General features: G+C 50.6%; 1 protein-coding gene across 6 annotated transcripts in view; it reads left to right on the top strand.

Annotated features, from left to right (window-relative positions):
- The window catches only part of RPH3AL (rabphilin 3A like (without C2 domains)), a 161,339-nt gene that overhangs the window by 55,413 nt on the left and 92,373 nt on the right, over window positions 1-13,553 (top strand). The window contains exon 1 of one of the 6 annotated variants that reach the window (XM_019798371.2): window positions 5,625-6,259. The exons of 4 other annotated variants lie outside the window; for them this stretch is intronic. The gene's annotated coding sequence lies outside the window, so the exon portion shown is untranslated. Of the gene's footprint in view, window positions 1-5,624; window positions 6,260-10,276; window positions 10,353-13,553 lie in introns of those variants that run through there. One more of the 6 variants, XM_019798369.2, reaches the window with a different exon arrangement.

Here is a 13,553-nt window from a genome sequence, read left to right as displayed (position 1 = left end):
GACCCCCTGGGGTATGGGACCAGGTTGGGGCCTGCGTGGTCAGCCCGGGCATCCACTGCCGAATTCATTTGGAGCTAATAAAAGCAATGGGGCTGCTGCATTTTCTGACTTGGTTTGGACCCGAAGAGCTGAATATATTTATGTGGAGACTGTTTCCACAAGCCCCAGGCCTCTGCCGTGGCAGGGAAGTCCCACTGCTTCTCCTCCCTCCAGGAAGCCCTGTCACCTGCAGACACCTGTGGGGAGGAGGAGCTCGCGTGGGTGTAGTTTTCAGCAAATGGGGCATCCTACGCTCGTTGGTCTGCTTTCTCCCACCGAGGCTGTGAATCAGGGTTTACGGGTTGAGTGCCCAAAATACTGATTTGTAATTTTTCATTTTAACAATTTATTATGAAAATTTTTAAATGTAAAGCAGAGTTGAATGACTTTTACAGTGCAATCTGACATGCCCACCACTTAGATTCTGTTATTAATATTTTACTGCGCTTCTCTTTCCCTTTTCTGGAACTCGGGTCAGTGTCGTCTCTGGCTGGTGGGTCACAGAGCACACTATGAATTTTCCATGAGGAGAATACATTAGTAGCATAGACAGTGGTAATGAGACAAAGATGGTCTTCATTAACCAGGTTGTTGGAGGAGTTCAGGGCCATGGATGACTCTAGTCACTGTTAAAGCAAAACTAGTTTAAACAAGTTACTAAATAAATTGGAATGTTATTTAAAAATGCCATCCAGGGGGGCCCGGGTGGCTCAGGGCATAGTCCCAGCGTCCTGGGATCGAGCCCCACCCCCCCATCGGGATCCCTGCTCAGCCCTCTCCTTCTGCCCTGCTCTCCCCCCCTCCCCCACTTGCACTCTCTCTCAAGTAAATAAATTTTAAAAATCTTTAAAAATAAATAAATAGGGGCGCCTGGGTGGCACAGCGGTTAAGCGCCTGCCTTCGGCTCAGGGCGTGATCCCAGCGTTATGGGATCGAGCCCCACATCAGGCTCCTCTGCTATGAGCCTGCTTCTTCCTCTCCCGCTCCCCCTGCTTGTGTTCCCTCTCTCGCTGGCTGTCTCTATCTCTGTCGAATAAATAAATAAAATCTTTAAAAAATAAATAAATAAATAAATAAATAAATAAATACATAAATAGGGGCGCCTGGGTGGCACAGCGGTTAAGCGTCTGCCTTCGGCTCAGGGCGTGATCCCAGCATTATGGGATCGAGCCCCACATTGGGCTCCTCCGCTGGGAGCCTGCTTCTTCCTCTCCCGCTTCCCCTGCCTGTGTTCCCTCTCTTGCTGGCTGTCTCTATCTCTGTCAAATAAATAAATAAAATCTTTAAAAATAAATAAATAAGTAGTCATCTAGTATTTAATCCATGTTATCTTAAAGTATAGAAATAATACAAGTGTAATAGTTTCAAACAATGAAAGTCCTGAAAATTGCCTGACACAGAGAAGGCCCCATTTGTGAAATTCTTAATTATTGTCCTCTCTTCTTTTTGTGGAGCCCTCCTTTGTCTCAGGAGTTAGCAAAGAGCCTGGCAGACACTCCTTCTTTGGTTAACTCCTGCTCCCTTCAGCCCAGATCCCTAGGGCAGCGGGACCAAAGTCACATCTTGAGCCCCCCCCCTTTCCTGAGTGGGCCTCAGCTCCTGCTTCGGGCAGGGGGGGATGTTCCCCCAGGAGTTGCCATCCTTGGAAGCCACCTCACACCACATATCCCTTGGTATAAGTGATTCTAAACAACAGACACCTTAAGGCAAAGTTGTTTTTTATTTAAGTAATCTCTATATCCAATGTGGGGCTCGAACTCAAGACCCCGAGATCAAGAATCGCGTGCTCTTCTGACTGACCCAGCCAGGCGCCCCAAAGTTGTTTTTTAATTATAAATAGTTTAAAAGCTTTTTATTTTGAAGTAATTTAAACTTATATAAAATTTGCAAAAATTGTTCAGAAAGTTCCTGTATCCCCCTCACCCTGCTTGCCCTGCTTCTGTAACAATATGACCACTCCTCGTTCATTTTTCCCTTATCTCTCGTGAGAAGAGCACTAGTCAGTTACTTTATAGAATGTCCCTCCGTTTGGGTTCGTCTGGTATTTTCTCACGATTCACTTGGGGCTATGCATTTCTGGTCAGAATCTCACAGAGGGATAGGTCTCTCAGTGCCTTGTATCAGGAGGTACGTGATGTCTAAATGTCTCACCACTGGTGACATTAGTTTTGGTCACTTGAGTCAGGTAGTGTCTGCTGGCTTCTCCCCTGTAAAAACACTATTTTCCCCTTTGTAATCAACAGATATTCTGGGGGAGATACTTGGGGAGTATGCAAATACCCTGTTTGTTCTCAAACTTTTGCCTCCTAATTTTGGAATCCGTCCACAGATCTTCCCTGTAACAATTATTATGGAGATGTTTTAATGGTGATTCTTTGGTTTCCTTAATTCCCTCTACATTTGTTAATTGGAGCTCTTCTGTGAGAAAGAGCTGTCCTCTCTATTTATTTACTCAATTATTTATGTAAGGACTCATAGATATTTTTCTTGCAGGTTATATAATCTGATTCTGGTGTTATTTATTTTGTTGCCCAAATCATTCCAGCTTTAACCATTGAGAGCTCACCATGAAAGTTTTTATTGTGAAGGTTTTCAACCATTGCAGAAAAGCTGGACGAACAGTAAAAAGAAAACCTGTCATCCCTCCCCCGAGATTCAGTAATTCTTAGCATTTGACCATATTTGCTTTCTGTCTCTCTCTCTCTCCCCTGCCCTTCTCCTGCAGTGTTTTCACAAATGCACCATCTGTTGTGTGGTTTGGTTTTTTTGAGGTTAATTTACACTTAATCTGGCCCCAGACCATCAGGGGTTGATGGTAAAATACAAGTGGCCAGCTCTTTGCCCCCTGGAGACTGTGTACCTGGCTGTGTGGTTCAGACCCCAGTTCATTCCTCACTGTGCCTGATGACTTTTTAAACAGCTTTATTGAGATATAATCTACACACCATAGAGGTCACCCATTTAAAATGTACAATTCAAAAAAAAAATCGTACAATTCAATGGATTTTAGTATATTCACAGATGGGGCAGCCATCACGACAGCCAGTTTTTGAACATTTCTATCAGTGTGAAGGTAAACCCCGTATGCTTTCGCTCCTGCCCTCTTTCCCATGAGCCCCAGGCAGCCACCAATCTACTTCCTGTCTCCAGAGATTGACCTGTTTTGGGCATTTCACACAAAGGTAGTCATATATGATGCAGACTTTTGTGGCCGGCTACTTTTGGCATCACGTTTTCAAGGTTCATCCATGTTGTAGCATGAATAGGTACTTTGTTCCTTTTTATGACCGAGTAATGTTCCACCGTACAGCTTTGCCGTATTTTGTTTATCCGCTCATTAGTTGACGGACATTGGGTTGTTTCCGCAGCCTTTTGGCTCTTGTGGACAGTGCTGCTATGCACATCTATGTACAAGTTTTTGATAGAACACCTGTTTTCAGTTCTTTGGGGAATACACCTAGCAGTGGAATCGATGAGTAATACGGTAATTCTATAGTTGACTTTTTTTGTTGTTTTTTTAAGATTATATTTTTAAATAATCTCTATACCCAACGTGGGGTTTGAACTTGAAACGCCGAGATCAAGAGCTGCACGCTCTTCCGACAGAGCCAGCCAGGTGCCCCTCTATGTTTGACTTTTTGAGGACCCGGCAAACTCTTTTGCACAGTGGCTGCAGCGTTTTACATTCCCACAAGCAGTGTAAGAGGGCTCCAGTGTCTCCTCGCCAACACTCATTATTTTCCATTTAACAAATGTTCGCCATCCCGGTAGGTGTGAAGTGACGTCTCATTGTGGTTTTGGTTTGCATTTCCCTAATGCTGATGGTGTCAAACATCTTCTCGTGTGCTCTTGGGCATGTGTGCATGTGCCTTGGAGAAATGTCTGTGTAAGTCCTTTGTCCATTTTTAAATTGAGTTTTCTTTTATTGTTTTTTTTTTTTAAAGATTTTATTTTATTTATTCGACAGAGATAGAGACAGCCAGCAAGAGAGGGAACACAAGCAGGGGGAGTGGGAGAGGAAGAAGCAGGCTCATAGCAGAAGAGCCTGATGTGGGGCTCGATCCCATAACGCCGGGATCATGCCCTAAGCCGAAGGCAGACGCTTAACCGCTGTGCCACCCAGGCGCCCCAAGTTTTCTTTTATTGTTGAGCTGGAAGAGTTCTTCGCTTGTTCTGAATACTAGACCCTTGTCAGATACATGATTTGCAAATATTTTCTCCCATTCTGTGGGTCATCTTTTCACCTTCTTGAGAATATCCTTTGGTGCACTGAAGTTTTTAATGTCGATGCAGACCAGATTATCTGGTTTTTTTTTTTTCTTTTGTTGCTCACACTTTTGATGTCTTATCTAAGAAACCACGGCTAAGTTTGAGGTTGTAAAGATTTACCTCTATATTTTCTTCAAAGAGTTTTATAGTTGTAATTCTTCAGTCCGTTTACAATTTTTTAAGTGGTGTGAGGTAAGGGTCCGACTTCCTACTTTTGCCTGCGGCTACCCAGTTGTGACAACAGCATTTGTAGAAAGGAAGCTCGTTTCCCCATTGAACGGTCTTGTCGCCCTTGTCTGAAATCATTGGACCCTGGACGAATGGGTGTATCCGGGACTCTCAGTTCTCTTCCAGTGCACACGTCTGGAGCGTCGTCCGGGCACGAGGCTTGTCCTGCTCCCAGGGTGCATTTGGTCCGATGGGAAAGGTCAGACACATTCATAAGCCACCAGAAACTGTCACGTGCTGGGAAGGGGTAAAAAGCGTTTATGAAGATGTCAGGGAGCGAGCAGCTGCTTCAGGCTGGGGCAGTAGATGTGGAGTGGGGGGCAACAAGAGGGCTGCCTGGAAGAGGTGTGGGCTCAGACATGGGGGATAATGCCAAGTGTTTCCGTGTGTCTGGGGACAAATTTGGCAAGGTGGGGTAGAGCCTGTGGATGGCCAGGAACTTCCAGGTGAGGATGCTGGGCTTGATTTGGCGGTGTCTGCATAGAGCCGGGCTTTGCTGGGGCCCATCTGGTGGCGGGGTAGGCTGCATCTGGGCAGGGGAGCCTGGAGGCAGGTGAACCACTTAGGATCCTAGGGTCACTGAGGTCTGGCTGAGCACGTGGGTCAGGCAGTGGGAATGGTGGGGAGCAGGGGCCATCAGAGACCTGTGGCTTCGTGCCTCACTGCTCTGCGGGCTCTAGGGTGGGCCGGGGCAGCTTCCAAGCACTGCTGTGACCCAGGGAACCCCGAGCCTTCTCGGAACTATTTGGCCAGTTTCTGCACATCTCCGTGTCTGTGAGCTTCTGGCATACTCCCTTGTGCTGGGAGCGCGGGAAATGGCTGCAGACTACGCCTGGTCTGTCACTTTCAGTAGCTGCCACGTGCCATAGCCAGGGCTCCGTGGGGGACAGAGAAGGTGACTGAAAGTGCCAGGGGCCAGCTGGGGGGCCTTGAGGCTGCCCCTCTCAAGCAGCAGGTCTCAGCTCCTTCTCTGGAAGGGGATGACGGTCAAGCCATCCGCTTGGGATTGGGATGTATTTCTGAAGGTTGGCCTGTGACAGGTATAGCAGGTCGGTGGTGCCCCATAAAGCCGGCTGCTCTCCCTCTCCCGACGGATAGCTCAGGGCCAACTGGGCGTTTGCAGATACAGTTTAATTGGTAGGCTGCTCCTAAAATCCTCAAAGACTACAGCAAGATACCGCCGGTCCCATCTGGCCTTTCTCCTGCTCGTCTCCTCTGTGCCACGCCATGCGCTGGGTGTCTCTCCTCTCTCGTGCCTGAGTCCTTGGCAGCCCTCACTGTGGGCATTCAGGGTGGGCACGCCCATTTGTTTGGGGTCTTAGCCTCTACCAGGGGAATGGGGAGCACGCAGAGAAGTTGACAGCTGGCACCTGGCAGTGCAGTACTTAACCTTGGAGTTGGAACAGAGAGACGTCTGTTTGTGTTTCCATGAACGAGAGGGGACAGCTGGCTGGCAGATAGCAGGCTAGGTCGGCTGGGGCTTGCCTTGGCTGCTGGCTTTAAGCAAATAGCCAGGGCCAGGGTTCCCGCCCAGGCTCCGGTGGAGTGGGTGGAAGAAGAATGGAGACGTACCTGGCGCAGCCTGAGAAGAACCACCTGAGAGCTGGTGTCCTGGCGGGGCCGTGAGGAGGCCACTGGGGGTGGTGGCGGTGCCGGAGCTGCCCCGGGGACCTGGAGGACTGCCCCCATCCGCATACCTGAAGATTGGGACTGTACTGAGCAGGTGAGAAGGGGTGCATCTGCTTCCTTCCAGAGGTTTCTCTGCTTCGTGGAGAAGTTTCTGCTGGGTTCCTCCAACAACTCCCAGGGGTGAACTAAACTCAGATTTCCTTCGTGGAAGTTGTTTGCCTGTGACTTTTCAGACACACACATCGCCTACATGGACGCAGGCTTGTCTTCGCTAAAAGACAAGCGGCTCTAACACCCCTTACCATGCACCCCAAGCCAGGTGCCTGGCCGCCCTGGGAGGACTGGGGCATTTTCCGAGCAGAGTCCCTGGGGCCACAGACACCTGATTACCCTGAAAGCTTGTTTTCTTCTGGTAACCTTAATTGAGTTCTGATTCCATCTCCTGTTCTTTTTTTGTGCCATCAACCCTTTTTTGATAGTCTGGTGAATCCTGTGGAACCTTTCTCAAGATAATGATTTTAAATGCGCAAACAGGATTACAGAGGTGCCAATTATATTGACTTAGAGTTATCAGGTGCTTTTTAAAAACAAGCTTTTGATACAGTAATCTCTGTCCTCCTTTTTTGAATCATTAGGTAAACCACCGTACAGTAGGTCTAACAACTGATGGAATTTGAAGTAGTGACGAACATAAACAAAACTTGGAGATAGCTGCAATTCTGTGATATGTAAATATCTGCTGGTCTCTAATGACCAAGCCACGGGCGCTGATAATATGACTGTGATGTGTTGTCTACATTCATAGTGAAAGAAAATAGACAATTTCAGTTGCAGGGTAATAAAAATAAAGGTATAATTTATTCCCATCCGAGATCATAGCTCCCCTGTTAAGAACTCCCAAGAGAAGCAATGACCAGAGGAGATTGTTGGTTTTTTTTTTTTTTTAAAGACTGTATTTATTTATTTGTCAGAGAGAGAGAGAGAGAAAGGGCAAGCACAAGCAGGGGGAGTGGGAGAGGGAGCAGCAGACTCCCCGCTGAGCAAGGACCCTGGGATCATGACCTGAGCCAAAGGCGGACGCTTAACTGACTGAGCCACCCAGGCGTCCCAGAGATTGTTTTCTTGAATCCTCTTTTTACATCAGCCATGACAGCTATCTTAGATTTGGGCTCCTCTCCTAGTTTCCTGCACCTAGAAACTCCAGAAGGCATTTTATTTTTTTTTATTTTTTTATTTTTTATTTTTTTAAGATTTTACTTATTTATTTGACAGAGATAGAGACAGCCAGCAGAGAGGGAACACAAGCAGGGGGAGTGGGAGAGGAAGAAGCAGGCTCCCAGCGGAGGAGCCTGATGTGGGGCTCGATCCCAGAACACCGGGATCACGCCCTGAGCCGAAGTCAGACACTTAACGACTGCGCCACCCAGGCGCCCCCAGAAGGCATTTTAGACCAACGGGAGCATCTATGTACACACCTAAGGGTCCTCACGGCCTCTGTCCCCGCCCCCAGGGGAGGGCTCCGGTTTCTGTTGTTGCCCTGTGTTACAGGGCGAATCGTGTCCCCCAGAGGGATATGTTGAATTCCTACACCCAGCACCTCAGAATGTGGCCTTATTGGGAAATAGGGGCACTGTGGTTGTCCTTTGTTCCAGTGAGGTCATCCTGGAGTCCCCTTGGTCTCGGTCCCATATAGTGAGAGGCGCAGGGAGACGACCATGCGAACGACCATGCGCAGGGAGACGACCATGGGAAGAAGGCTACATGAAGATGAACACAGAGATCGGATGCCAAGCTTCAAGCCAGGGAGCACCAAGGACTGCGGTGCAAACCCCAGAAGCCAAGAGAGAGGCATGGGATAGATTCCTCTGTAGGTCTTTCGGAGAGAACTTGGCCCTGTCAACATCTCGGGTTTGGACTTCCGAGCTCTAGAACTGCATAAGCCTCCCCGTTTGTGGTAAATGGATGCAGCGGCACTAGGAGACGGATACCGTGTGGGCCGATGCGGAACGGACCACTGCTCGGGGACTGTGAGGCTGCCCTTTCTCCTGCAGTGTGCAGGTTGAGCCTGGCCCAGGGGGTCTGGTTACCCCAGGGCGGGGCTCCGCTAACTGGGAGTGCCTCGATCTGGGACTTGTACCTGCCCTGTTTTAGGCCTTTCAGAAGTAACAAAAGCGAGCTGTGCCTCTGGGGACAGGCAGGCAGAGCGTGCGGCTGTTAAAATTGGAGGGCTGGCACTCGAAGTGAGAGGGGGAAGAAGTGGGATGGTTTGCATCTCATTTCGGTTGGAGGCTTTCCACAGCATTTCAGCCTGGGAATGAGAAAACGGTTTCAGTTAGACAAAGAGACGGGCAGGGGTTTGGGCCCAGCAGAGTGGGCATCGTGGGTGAGGATTTACTGCGTTGGGGAGAAGACCCTGCCGCGGGAGGCCTTCTGGGGGCACAGAGAACTGCCCAGCTCACCCTGCAGCAAACTCAGATGCGCTCAACACTCAGTGCTGGTTTGTGGAATGAGCGAGGGCGACGGAGCCAACAGTGGCTGCTTCTTGCCTCTCGGAGGGACCACAGTCGACTCCTAGCTCTGTGACTCAGTGGGGATGTGCCACGGAATGGGCCACGGGGTGTCTGGGATTGGCTGGCCTGGAAGGCCACAGACAAGAAAGGCTGCAGGAATCCGAGCAGGGACTGCGGGTCTTAGAGAGCCCTACCCAAAAGGAGGAATGTGAGCCGGAGCCCCGAGGACAGGAAGGGTGCCTTACTTACCCTTAGAAAATGCTTAGAGAAATAAACTCACCCCCAGTGCCAAACTGTACTCTAACGTGTGGACTCTGCATTTCCCGCACGGGTATGTGATTGGGCCCTTGTGCCATCATTGCGCCTACTTCTTGTACCGAATCTTGCCATAAAGCCTTGTCTAGGTCATTTGTCATTTGTGATATTAGATGCACTGTTGTTGACCATTCCTCAAGAGTTGGGGTCCTTTCTAGATTTCCTATGGTTCTAGTTGGTGGAAACCACTTTGCAGAGTGGGCCAGAGGCAGGACCCATGAGGCCTGTGCAGGGGATGGGCCTGCACATGGTTAAGGAAATGTGAGGGTCACACTGTGGGGCCTTTGGTTCTAGGCCGGGGAGGCTGGGCGTTAGTCCATGGGCTGCAGTCAACTCTCGAAGTTTAGTATTAGGTCCATAAAGGTGGACCGACACCCACCACGTTCTGAGCACCGTGCTAGCCCAGGGACACCAAGGTGCATCCTGGGAGCTGTGGTCTTCTTATGGGTAACAGAGGTACCCCAGGGTACAGAGGGGGATGAAATGCTGTGGGGAGGCAAGGGGGTGGATTCCAAACAGGAGCTGGGTGGGGAGGAGTGAGGGAATTCCCAGAGAGGTGGAACCAGGCCGCTGCAGGTCGACAGTGTGCAGGAACGACGTTTCACATGAGAAGTTCTGAGACAGAGCCAAGAGGCCAGAATGCGTCCAGGTTCCCAGTGGCTAGACCGTGAGTTTTGTGGAGGGATGTAGTGGCAGGTGAGACTGGAAGGGTATTTCGGGCCAGATCATGGATGACCTCAAATGTGGCTTTGGGGTTTTTTTTTTCCCTTTGGCGGTAGAGAGCCATTGAAGGTTTTTGAACAAGGGAATCACAGGTTCTGACCTAAGCTCTAAGTGTGACTGACCTCTCTGGCTGCAAGTGAAGGGTGTGAGGCCTCAGGAGGTCCAAAGGCCAACTCCAAGGCTTTTGCCATTGTTTGGGCAAGAGAGGCAGAGAACTGAGCAGGGTGGGGAGGGAAGAGTCACCCGAGGAAGCAGATCTGTCAGGACACCTGCTGCCAGGGTGGGTTCCAGGGACATTTGTCAGGCAGTAGCTTCCTCAGGGGGCCTCATCTCCCAAACCCTGGAGCCCTGCCTCATGCACAATTAGCCCCAGACTCCATAGAGAGGTTCGCTCTGGTTTCAGACAGGCCCCTGAGGCTTCCCGTCTGGCTCTTTGATCCTCCTGGTGCAGTGTGACAGGTGGAGGGAACGTGGACGTCTCAGCTCACCTTATCTTGCTATTAGCATGTTGCCTGTATCATGGTAACAGACCAGATGTCAAGGCCTGTTGCTAAGGGTTCCCTGGAATATTAATACCTGGGCGCAGATCGGAGGGCTCTTACCAGAATCTCGGAGGCCTTGGGAAGCAGCAGCTTGGGGGCAAGTATTTTTTATATTCATCCCTGCTTTTTCTCCCTCCTTTAGACTCTCACCTGCTCTCCTGCCACCCCGGCCACTCACAGCTGGCTTGTCTGGGGCTGGCAGACTGGGCGGTGGCAGGTGAACGGCCCCTCTCCCCTCCCTCCTGGGCAGGCATGGTGGAAGGCTCACAGCAGCGGGTCCCCCAGGGGCTGAATGCAGGCTCCAAGGCCTTCCCGGGCCGCTCTCTGGCTGCTGGCTCAGATTTGGCTCCGTGATGGAGCCTTATCCCAGCCCTGCACAGGATGCCTGAGGAGGTTCTGGGCCCTTCCCCAGCCCCCTCTCCTCACTCTGGTGTGGGGGTGGGAGCAGACTGGTTCTGTCTGCCCCTGGTGTCTCCTGTTTGCCTCCCCGGTCTGGGCTTTAGGCCTCCCACTGCTCACAGGTTTGGAAGTCCAAACCCAAACAGCTCTGGGTGGGGTTTGGCTGGGTATTGAGGTCAGGGTGGGGATTTTGTTTACCAGATATCATTTGTATCGGTTATATTTTGCCACGATAATGCTGCATAACAACCACCCCCCAACCTGGAACGACCTTCATTGATCGTTCCTGAGTCTGTGGTCAGCCGTGGCTCTTGGCTGGGCCACGCACTTCATTCATCGTGCTTCAGCCGCTCAGAGACAGCCTCCTGCACCGCACATGGAGGGATGCACGTGTGCTCATTCTCTCACAGTGGCTGTTTGGAACCAGTGTCCTGCACTTGCTGGTGCCTATGTTTACCTTTGCACCCTGTGTCCCCTCCTAGGCCCTGTGGTTTCTCCGAGCCCTTCTGTTCTGCCTGCTTCATTCCCACTGTTTTCTCTGTATCAGTTCTTCTCTTCCCACGAGGTTGTCTATCCACAGCACATGGGGGGATCATTGTCCCATTTGTCTCCATGGAAGTCTCCCTGAAACAAAATCAAGGAGATGGAAAATGCCAGAGTCTAAAGGCCGAAGACGTAACCATACCAAGGAAGAGGTTATTCGCTTTGGTAACAGGGCAGTTGCCTCTTGTCCCCACCCTGGCCCTGGCAGGCAGAGCAGAGAGCCACGGGTGTGTGTGTGTGTGTGTGTGTGTGTGTGTGTGTGTGTAATCCTTCTCGAAGGGCAGGCTGTTTCGCAGCACCCTGTCCTCTGTCACCCCAGGGACAGCACGGGCTGCAGTGTGTCCCAGCACTGTTAAAGCAGTTGTAAATTTGGGAAGGTTGGGGGTCTGACAGCGGTGTTTCCTTGGATTAGTGACAATGTGTGCTGCTCTGTGGAGTTTACCGGAAAGTGCTCTCATCTCGTCCTCACCAGGAGCCTGGGTGGAGGGGAAGCCCCCCCACCCCTTTATGGAGGAAAACATTGGCTGGAGGGGTGTTACATGACCACCTAGGTCACTTGGGGCTCTATGTCCACTTCCGTGTTCACTTTACTGGATTCTGAGCACACGAAGTCCCTTAAGGGGATGGAAGGTTTCTTTCAAGTAGATATGAATGTTTGTGGAGAGGAGGCCTTTTGCCGTGATTACAGGACTGTGTACTTATTAAACCAACTTATTGGAGATCTCCAGATAGGTTTTGAATTCTGGGATCAAAAATATAAAATCCACATGAGGCTAATGGGGTAGAGCTGCAACTCTGTCACTACAAAAAGTAGTGGATAATTCTAGAAGCACCTTGGAGAGAGTAGGCGGAGGCCTGCGACTGATAGCTTTGAGGGACTGTGAACGTCACTGTGGTAAACATTGGCTCAACAATATATTAGAAAAAAGTATACTTTCCCTTTGGGGAATTTCTCCTGAGGAAATGATCAGATAGGCACAGAGGTTCATCTCCCAGCTATCCCTTTTACTGTTGAATAGAAATACAATAGAACAAACTGGAAGCGATCTGTGTGCTCCCAAGTAGGACAATGATCGAATATATCCAGAATGCTAAATTAAACAATTAAAAATCATGTTTTTGAGGAATTTTAATATTGTGAGAAAGTACAATGTGATAAAAAACCAAACCGGATATATACCAAGAATCCAATTTTATTTGAAGTCTCTACAGAAATGCCGGAAAAAAACTGGGAGGCCTTACACTGAGACGTCGGGAGGCTCCACGTGGGGCGGGTGGAGAGCGCGCGGGGGCTGGTTCTGCTTGTGATGCCCTGCGGTGCCCAGGAGCCGGCCGTGTGCTGCGCGTCATGCCTGTCGCCCGCTTGGGACAGCCGGCTGTGACTGCAGCGTCTGTCTGCAGTGACTAACACGCCCGGGGTGACGAGCTTTGGACTTTAGGGAAAGGAGAATCGAATCTCCCTGAAAGAACAAGTTTGTTTTCACAGATCTGCCTCAGAAAGTTGCCTGAGGCTCATGAACTCCTTCCCCACAGAATTGTCTCAGGAAATCATCACCAGGCATTTCCTGTTCCCTGTTCCTGGTCCCCCGGGGGTCCCCTGAGCCCATGCACTCCCCAGCACGCAGCCTGCACTGGCTCAGAGAGCCTCGCTCAGCAGGATGGAGGCAGTACCTGGAGGCCCGGCGTCCCAGCCTTACGGCATGCTGGCCTCTTGGAAGGGAGGTGGCTCAGCCGTGGAGCCCCTGGGTGCTGACTACCTTGTGGGGAGTCCTGAGGGACAAAGTGTTTTGTGAGTGAGCAAGTCGCAGAGCATGGTTGGAGCCTAGCTCTGCTGTAAGCACGTTTGGCTTGTCTGAATTGCTCCTCATCTGGGAACGGCCATCTCTCTGATGAAGTCAGTTCCACTGAACAGAGGCACTGAGCACCTACTTTGTAGCAGGCCCTGTGCTGGGCTGCAGGGATGGAGAGGGAGGAGGACACGGGCCCCCTGGAGAGTCCACAGGCCTGCAGGATAGGAGATGGGAGCCTGTTGTCAATAGAGTGGAGGACTCTGGGTTCCCAGATCTGACCCCCCCGCCCCCCAGCCCTAGTCTTCCTTCCTCTGCAGAATGCACACACGCAGGCACACCACATTCCTCTCTCCTTCAGGCTTCTCTCCCTCACAGCTGGAAGGACTTCAGAGACAGGCCTGCCTGTCTCCCCTTGTTTACAGAGGAGGCCAGAGCTCTGCGCAGCCCTCTTTCCACAGACCCTGCCACCTTGCTTCTCTCTAGGCACTTGGCCCAGTCCCTCTTTCCCCCTGGAGAATGTGTGGTTTGCATTTCTTGCCTTTTCACTTGCCTTCTTTAAGCCCCTG

This window comes from Ailuropoda melanoleuca, chromosome 13 (genome assembly GCF_002007445.2).
Source record: "Ailuropoda melanoleuca isolate Jingjing chromosome 13, ASM200744v2, whole genome shotgun sequence".
Taxonomy (NCBI): Eukaryota; Metazoa; Chordata; class Mammalia; order Carnivora; family Ursidae; genus Ailuropoda; species Ailuropoda melanoleuca.
The sequence above is the reverse complement of the archived record's forward strand: the minus strand, read 5'-3'. Positions and strand labels throughout refer to the sequence as shown.